Here is a 10,020-nt window from a genome sequence, read left to right on the forward strand (position 1 = left end):
AATTTCATGTATTAAAATACAGAAATCATTACAAATTGTATTTTGATAAAATACAAGCGATATTGATCTTCTTGTGATTGCAAAATTGTAAAAATCCTCTGACTAATGATTGAATTTTTTAAGAAGAAGGGCCACATGGCTTGAATCCTAGTCTTCGAGAATTTGTTGAGACTTGACTTGTTTGGTACTTGAACTCGGGGATTAAACGTGAATTTGATTTGATTTGAAGAAGACTTTGATCTTCTTGAACTTAGCATGAACCTGTTTGATTCGAAAAAGATTTTGATGTTCTCAAGGTTCACCGAGTTCAGGTTTGAGAGGATTTCTTTCCTTCCTCCGGTCTTAGAGTTTTTTCAACACTTCGTGGTTGCCTTCTCTGCCTTCGCTTCCTCTTACTTGCTTTTTTCTTCTTCTCCTTTTTCTTATGGACCATGGTCCTATTTATAGAGAAAATTTGTACTAATTTTGGTAATCACTCGATAATTTAGTAATTATGATTTTTTATTTGTTTGTTTATTTATTTATTTAAAGAGTGAGATAGGCCTTTAGGTTTTATGGACCTTAGTAGATTTAAAATTTAATTAGGCTAAATGTTTAAATCGACCCAATTCATTTTCTTTATTTTTTTATGTCAACAACATGCCTATTCAAATGGGTTGTGCTTGAACCAGACTTTCAACTAAGTTCCTTACCGCAGTAATTGTAACGTGCTATTCAAATATCCGCTCTACTTTGAACACCATTTTTTTCGTGTCATATGGTGCAACAATTCAAGGATTCTTTCTTTGGTCTTCTAGTCTCGAACACTTCATCCTCGTAGATATCCTCCAAGTCAATTGGAACATTTTCAAATGCATCTTAGCTAGATGGAGTACTCAAACTACCATTAAATTGGTTAACCTCATCACTAGTAAAATCCATTTGTAGCTTAATTGTAACACTTAAAATTGAAAAATTATAGCAAAAGAAATAAAACATCGGAGCAAAAAAGTTGAAATTTGACTACTACAAGTTGAATATTGTTGAAGTAAATAGATATTAAATCCAAAATTCTACCTTCATATTTATAGCCAAAAAATTGTCTTCTTTTACGAATTTTGAAATTCAAATTGAATGCAAATTTGATGGAACTTTTCAGTTGCAACTGCCTAATACACAGGCAGCTTGTAGCTCAGCCTTGCTTGCGGTTGTTAGCTTATTGTAGGTAGCCACAGTAGTTGCCTACAAAAATAGCTTGTGTCACTCGATGAGCCACACATGTCAACTCAAGCTCGGGCTTAGGCTAAAAAATGAGGTTTGGCTCGAGCCAGATTGTTATCTCTAATTATCCACAACAACTATTTAATTAAATCAGACCCAATTACTCATCGTTATTACAATTGTGCAAAACATTCAAATTAGCTAAAGTGTTGAAACGATTATTGCTTAATCATATTCGTCGATTTCCTATCACAATTGAGTAGAGAAATAAATATAGATTTTAATTTAATTTGACACCATTTATTTTCTTTCCACTAACAATTTTCTCAAAATTTCGGTTCAATTTCCATGCCTGTTTATTACAATTATTTTTAGTTTTTGGTAATGATTTGTTATTTTATTGATAGTTGTGTTGCTTGTTTTGATTTATGTTGAGTTCCTTTAGATGTTTAGTTGAACATATTTTCATTTATTTGCTCTCAATTTTTTGGTCAGGCCACACAATCTATTATTTATTTTTCAACTTAGTATCAGCTAAGAGATTATAACTAAATTGTTTCTAATATATTTTTTGCATTATAGTAATTATCAGTGTAGAACTTTTGTTTGTGATATTTTTAATAATACTATTATATTAATGTAATATTTTAGACTTGTGCGTGTGTGTACACACAGAGACATCGGTTAGCCCATTACCCCGAGAGAGCATAGGGTGGTACTGTTGTAGGTTGGGTGGGATTCAGTCTATCCTGTAGTGTTGCATCTATTGTGGTATGTCATTATAATTTTATTTCAATCAATTGTGTCTTCATTTCCTAATTGGTTTAAGAGATCTTATAGTCCAAAATATAGAACTATTAATTTTCCACAAACCATTCGTGACAATGAAGATTTGGATCAAAATCATGCATCTGCATCTTCATTAGATACTTTCAATTCTCATGAACTTCAAATTGCTCAAATTAAACAAAAATTGCATAATGGACTACTCCAAAGGTAGGGAAAAGTTCTATCCATGAATAAGAAAGTTTGATTTTCGTCAAGATTATGTTATCAAAACTTTTGAACAAACTCTAGCTATAAAAAATCAAACACCTTAATTACATTTATTTTCAAAAGATATTATTAGAGCTCACAGAAAGATATATAAATATCTTTATGTAGTACTTGTACAAATTGCTATCCAACCTTTATTTAGACATGGTTTAGATATTCCTATTCTCTTAACTCTTAGAGATAAGAGAATTCTCAAATCTTGAAGGAGGTCCTATCTTTTCAAATTGTTATCCTAATTTTATTATCAATCTCAACGATGGAGCCATTCTCAATGCTCTAACTCTTCAAATCCAGACAAACAAACAAAATAATAATAATAATAATAATAATAATAATAATAATAATAATAATAATAATAATAATAATTCAATTTTGATGATCATTCCAAAGCATTTGTTGTAATATATCGAATATATTATAAGATTATGAGCACTCACCTCAATATTTGAGCTCGTCGCTCATCTCCTAAGAAAGAAAGTCTTCTAATGGAGGTTCCTTTTCATTCCAGCACCATGATTTCGAAAAGTATACCATGGAATCTTCAATCTAGAGGACTACAATGGAATTTTGAAAGCACTAAAAGACCAATTCCTAGTGTCTGAATTATTCTAATTCAAATAGTTTCATTTCCTATAGACATGTCAAGATGATATTTGATGAAGGACAATCGAATAATCTTAGAAAGTCCTATCTTTCCAGATCTGAAATTAGATCTAATAACCCTTTTCAACCATCAAGGTTTTCAAATTTTCTTGATAAATTAAAAGGAGTAGATTTTATACCTATTATTCCAAAAACTTAATATGCTAACGATAAAGAAAATGAATCAAAACAACCAGATTCTCCTACTCTATCATATGTACTGTAAGTATTACGCCTTAAGTCCAATCAACTTTGGACATATACATTTTTTATATATAATTAATGCAATTTAATGGCAGATCTATTATTTAATTAATAGACAATTAAATAAATAATAGAGTCCGTAGATTCAAATCTTCGTAATTTGGTAATCACAAAGAGTTGTGATTGTGAGATACAAATTACATCTGATTGAATCTTAAATCGTCCGTGGTCGTAAGTAATAACGAGATACGGATATCGTTATTATGGATAGACCATCACGTGTGCATTTTTTACTTATGAAGTAAGTAGCTGATCTCACAAGCTAAAATGTGGTGACACTTAAATGAACAAGTGGATGTTTTGTTATAGAACAAAACATTGGAGACCCGTCGAGAGATTCCATATGGATAACTATCTGAGTGTCAGTGGTTAATCTCTAACGTTCAGTAGTGTAATTGGTGACTTGAGGTCGTCATGGTACCTTATATGAGGACAGTCATACTTTGGCGGTATTAGATGTTGCTCTACTAAGGGCCACTAATACGACATAGTTCGGGTACGTCAAGAATCGTATGAAGGTTGTAATTGACCAATAAAGGATTCGTCACTCTTAGATAATAGGAGATTATGATCTGCGTTTCATTCAATTAAGTTGATGATGAAATCCTTGATCAAGGTGTACTCATAAGTTGAAAAGAAATTTTTGACTTATATTGACTTAATAGTGGAGTGAAAGATATGATCGATGATCGAAATTGACACACTTTCATATCTCGTAATTGATCAGATCATATTGAAGAAGGGATTATAGTTTCAGGGTAAATGAACGAGTTTGGTTTTGTCATACCACATTACATTTTTCGTCACATGTATTGCCCTGACACATTGCTAGATGTCAATCTAGGACGGCGAGTGTGAATTGATGATAAATTAAAATGGTGTTTTAATTTATCAATTTTGATTAGATCAAAATAATATTTCACGTTGTTAGGTATCGTGACCAGGAACCTGATGGGTCGCACACAAAAGAGAATTGGAAGATTACAATTTGTCAATTAATTAATTTAACAATCATTGGATAAATTAATTAATTGGTTGATTATTTATAGGCCCGAATTAATTAATTGGATTAATTAATTCACGGACCGAATCTAATTAAATGGATTAATTAAATATAAGACCGGACCAGAACAGGCCCGTTTGGGCTTATATAATTACATGGCTAGGGTTTTCAATCCATATGTTTTTCTCATAATTATTCTTACTAGCACAAGAAGAGAAAACATTAGTAGCTGCAATCTTATTCTCTATGTGGATCATCGTTGGAGGCTGGATAATTGGAAAGCTGTGGGTGGCGAATTAAGATTGTTGGAACGAAAAGAATAGCAAAGAAGTTTGTAGATTTGGAAAAGGTACACTCTTATCACAATTTCTATCTAAACACAAAGGCGATTCTTGGTGGGAATCGAAATCTGTTTTAATTTTTCGCTATGCATGTCAAGTAGATTCCCAACAGTGGTATCAAAGCCTCCTTTGTGTTTGTTAGAAATTGATTTGTGTGATTGAACAGTCAAACGTTGATTGCTATTATTTTTCTTGTTTCTAGCAATTAAGTTAAAATTTAATTTTATAATTTTGAAATCTGATTCAAAAAAAAAAAACAAAAAAAAATTTTAGAGGATCGGGCAGCATGCTCGCCACCGCCGGCAGGTAGCAGCGTGCTGCCCGTTGGCAGTGGCAACAACTGCAGCGGCGCCAAGGTTTTCTTCCAAGATGGGTGGAGACGAGGGCCTCAGCTGCAATTTAGAAAATTGCACGCCCCTAGTTGCAATTATGGAAGAGGGGGTCAATTTGCAAATTTTAATATAAGGACCTGTTATGCGATTTGTTAAATTGGAAGGGTTTGCTTATAATTTTAATCTTTGGTCAAAGTGCAATTTTTCAAGTGAGGTTTTTAAATGCAATTTTGAAAAGATTTTAAAATTGTTTTAAATGGGTTTTGACCTATTTTGACTTGAGTTTTAATTTTGACCCAGATTAAAATCTTATTTAAAAATTGACGACATTTTATATTTTCCTTAAAATTGAATTTTAACTTAAATATTAAACTTTGACCCAATTGAATTATTATTTTATTTAGGAGTGTTATCCTAGATTAAAATATTAATTCAATTTAAATTAGAGTTTGACTTTAATTTAATACTTAATTAAAATTTGATTTTAATTAATTATTCACCCGATTATATTTTTAAAATTAGAATTGGATTCTAATCTGACATTTAATTAAAATTTGATTTTAATTAAATTGTGTTGCCCTAAAATTTTATTTAAGATTAGAGTTAGACTCTAATTTGTGTTTAATTAAAATTTGATTTTAATTAAACATGTTCGCCCTAAGATCTTGGAATTAGAGTTGGACTCTAATTTTGTTATTTAATTAAAATTTGTTTTAATTAAATTCAACCGCCTTAAATTTTGAAATTAGAGTTTGACTCTAATTTGATATTTAATTAAAATTTGATTTTAATTAAATTTTCCCGCCCTACAATTGTTGAGTTAGAGTTGGACTCCAATTCGATATTTAATTAAAATTTGATTTTAATTAAATATGCCTGCTAATTAAATTAATTGATTAATATGATTAATTAATTATTTGGTTGTTCCGATCCATTTGTTTAAAAGAGTTTAGACGACCTTAATTGCAAGAAACTTGAAACTTGTTAGCATATAATATTAGATATTATATATGAATTCATTTATGTAATAAATGCATTATTAGTGGATGATTATGGACTCGACCATATGGATGTGTTGAATGGTTGATTTTTATTCATGTCTTTTTGTGGGCCTGCGAGTCCATTATTATTGTTATTATTTTGAGCCTGCGAGCTCTTAATCATTTTAGGCTTGTGAGTCCGTTATTATTAACGTTGTTATAGGCCTATGAGTCCAATTTCATTTAGGTCTGCGTGCCAACTAGTATAGAATATAGGTTGCAACTGGACTAATTGAAGAAACAAGAAGAGGAGGAGACCATGAAAATGGTGCATTGATACTGTTCAATGCTATACCCCCTAGGAATTAACCAACTAGTCTTCCTTATGGCTCGAGAAGATTAGATAGTAAAAGTCCATAATCGTCTACACTATTATTATTATTATATTATATATATGTTTATTTGCATGGTAAATGTACAATAAAATATATATTATTGTTATGATGAGACCTTTGAATGCAAAATCCCTCCATAAAATATTAAGTCACATTTATAATCGCCTTCCATCATTATAGTGAAAAATCAGAGTCCCAAATCGTCTCAACTTGTTGAGTATACTCAAGGCTGGTCCATTAGGGATATGTTTGACACTATGAAATATTTGATATTTCTGAATGATGGGTTTGACTTAACTAAAATTTATCTTTTGTTGAGTACACTCAAGGAAATAAATTTTAGATGCATGTTAAGCTAATACATAAGATGTGTAAACATAAAGAGTTGTCAGCTTAATAATCTAGGAGTTGTATGGAGATACAATTGATAATAGTATCTATCCAAATGTTATATTAATGCTTGTTGAGTACACTCAAGATCTTAATATAATAGATGAGATCCCAACCCACTGGGAGTCAAGTATGGACTCCATAAATTTATGTAAGAGGGTTATAAATTTTAGTTCAACAGTGGGAGCATAATTAATTTAATAAAAGTCCATGTTAAATTAATTGATGCATTTTATATATTATTCTTTTTCTTTTCGTCATTTATATTTATTGAATCATGAGTAACCATGTGTATTTGAGAGGCATATTGGATGCCAACAACCAAATTAAATATTCTTGATTGGCACTACAATTTGAGAATTGTTCTCAAGCATGAGAAAGAGTTGGTTGTCCTTAAGTAGTCATTTTTCAGAAACATGTGGTGATGACTCGATTAAGGAAGAAGTGGCTGCTATAATAAACGCAATGATGACAATAGTACTGCAACGTATGTGATACCTGCAACTATGTCACCTGAGTTACAAAAGTAACTTGAGAGTATAGATGTTAATACATAATTCTTCATTACAAAGAGTTGTATAATAATAATTATGTGTGGAAAGATATGAGACTTTCAAACAACTATACCGATACAAAGTGACAAAAGAATTTTCAGTCAATCCTCATGTACTGAAGATGATTGACATGAGAAGTGTCTCAACTGAGTTCAATCATTAACTATGAACTAAGTATTGACTTAGCTCTGCAATCTGTGTCATAGAGTTATTCATACTAATTATGAATTATGATATGAATAAGCTCGACTGCATACTCATTAAGTTGCTTAACATGTTTAGGACTTTTACGCACAATAACAAAGTTAGAAGTGGGCAAGCTATTGATTCCTCTAAGGGTATTAAGAGGAAGTCTAAAGGGACTTTGGAAAAGCACCCAATATGATTAAGACAGTCTAAGCGAAGGACAATACCAAATCTAATGACCCTTGGTTTCATTATAGAATGAAAGGTTATTGGAAGGAATATTGCATGGCTTACGTCTACTTCACGAGTTTCTTAGGTATTTGATACGAGATGTAGATCTCATATTTATATAAATATAAAGAAACTAAATAGAAGTAAACCACCGCGAAGGGGAGAAGTTCACTTACACGTTGAAGATGAGCAAAGGTTGCTACATTGCCTGTAGGAATATATTTCTTGCCATTGCCTTTTGGTTTAGTATTGGAATTAGATAAATGTCGCTTTATACCCACCATAGCTAGAACATTAAAATGAATTTCATGTTTGAACATGAATTATTTTAATATTAAGGACAATTGTTGTTCTTGTTTATCTTGATAAAGATCCTAATAGTTATGGTAAATTACAAAACGATGTTTATATTCTTTAATACTAAGGATTTTATAATGAGTATAGAAATTATAAAGCATAAATGCGATAATCTAATTATTATCTAAATCTGGCATGGCGGACATTGTCATATAGATGAAAAGCAATTCCAAAGTTACATAGATATGTATAGTTGGGATTAATTGATTTTGACAAGCACAATTTATACATGTCTGGCACAATGACCAAATATTCTTTTACTTGAAAAGAAGAAAAGTCAGCATAATTACTGGTCTAATGCATAGTGATTCATATGGACCCGTGTCAATTAATGTCAGGTAATGTTTCTCTTATTTCATCAATGATCATGTACACTTGATGAAAATTCAAATATGAAACTCTTGAAAAGTTCAAGAGATTCAAACTAGAAGTAAAGAAACAAATAGGTGAAGATACCCTCACATTAAGATTCGATCGAGTGAGAATATCTTAAAGATAAAATTTAGATTATCTAAGAGAGAGTGAGATTCTCTTGCAGTGGACTCCTCCATATACACTGCAGCATAGTGGTGTATCTAAAAAGAGGAATCGTTAACTATTAGATATAATGCGATTAATAAGAAGCCATGTAAATCTCCCAAAATTGTTTTGGGGTCATGCATTGATTGCAGTGTGCAACACACTAAATCATGTCACATCTAAGTTGGTTAACAGAAATCCATACGAGTTATGGAAAGATAGTAGTCCTAATTTATCTCATATGAAAGTTTGGGGGCCATGACGCTTATTTGAAGTGTTTTGAATCGGATAAGTTTGACACTAAATCTGATAAATACGTATTTGTGGGGATATTCAAAATAGACATTTGAATATAAATTCTATTATCATGAAGAAAGACTTTGTATCGCGACATATCGTCCTTCTAAATAAAATGTTTACTCTAGAGGAGGACAGTGGGAGCAACATAGAACTTAAAAGATTTCAAGAGTCCATAGATATAGTTAACCAAGTAGATAAATCCGAGTTTGATCCTATATCTGATATGGGACATGCTCTTGATCAGGAAGTAAAGACTCCTGAGGACATATCAGCTCTATGTGAATCTAGTAAGATCATTCAACCTTCAAGAAGGTGCAAATCCATGATTACTAATCAGATATTACTGATCCAGGATAATGAACCTGCTAGTTGCAACAAAATAAAGTCAAGTGTTGACTTAAAAGAGACAGCAAGAGGTCATGAAACTCGAGATGAACTCGGCGTATGTGAACAAGGTTTGGACCTTGTTCGAATCTCCTGATGGAATAAAACCCATAAGTTTTTATAAATAGTTTACAAGGAAAAAGGTCGATATGGATGGGAATATTCATATATACAAAACAAAGCTAGTAGTAAAGGTTAAGTGTTGACCTTGGTGAAACCTTTCTCCTGTAGCCTTGCTGAAGTTCATTCGGGTTTTGCTTGCAACAATTGCATACCATGACCATAGGTTAAGAGAAGTCTCTTGGAGCTGAAATCTTAGATTTGATGAAAAAGTCAAAATGTTTGATTTTATCAAATTTAAAGACGAATTGTGTGTTTACAAGAAGATAGTGGGAGTATTGTCGTATTCCTAATATTATAGAAAACGACGTCCCTATGTTTCAATCGTTGAAATAATGGTTGTTAAAGGATTCATTCATGAACGATATGAGAGAAGTAACTTGATCTATAGAGGTAGATCTAGAAGATTGATTAACTCATCCCAATTTATATAGATGAAATCTTGAGAAAATTTCATATGGAGAAATTTGTTTACTCTTAAACGGTGTGTTGGAAGGGTTCCAAATATGAAGCAACCGTTGATTCAATAGCAAAAGCCTAATACATGATTACTTCAGAAGTAGCAAAGAGTTGCAATGTGGATTATGATGTTCATAAATGAACTTAAAGTAGTTCCTGATATTGTTGATCACATGCCATTGTATTGTGATAACAATAAAGCCATTGCGAAAGCGTAGGAACTAAGGTATCATCAATGATCCAAACATGTATTAAGGTGGTATAATCTCATCAGAGTGATAATACATAGCAATGACGTGAAGGGAAG

Source organism: Olea europaea, unplaced genomic scaffold, assembly GCF_002742605.1.
Source record: "Olea europaea var. sylvestris unplaced genomic scaffold, O_europaea_v1 scaffold2931, whole genome shotgun sequence".
NCBI lineage: Eukaryota > Viridiplantae > Streptophyta > Magnoliopsida > Lamiales > Oleaceae > Olea > Olea europaea.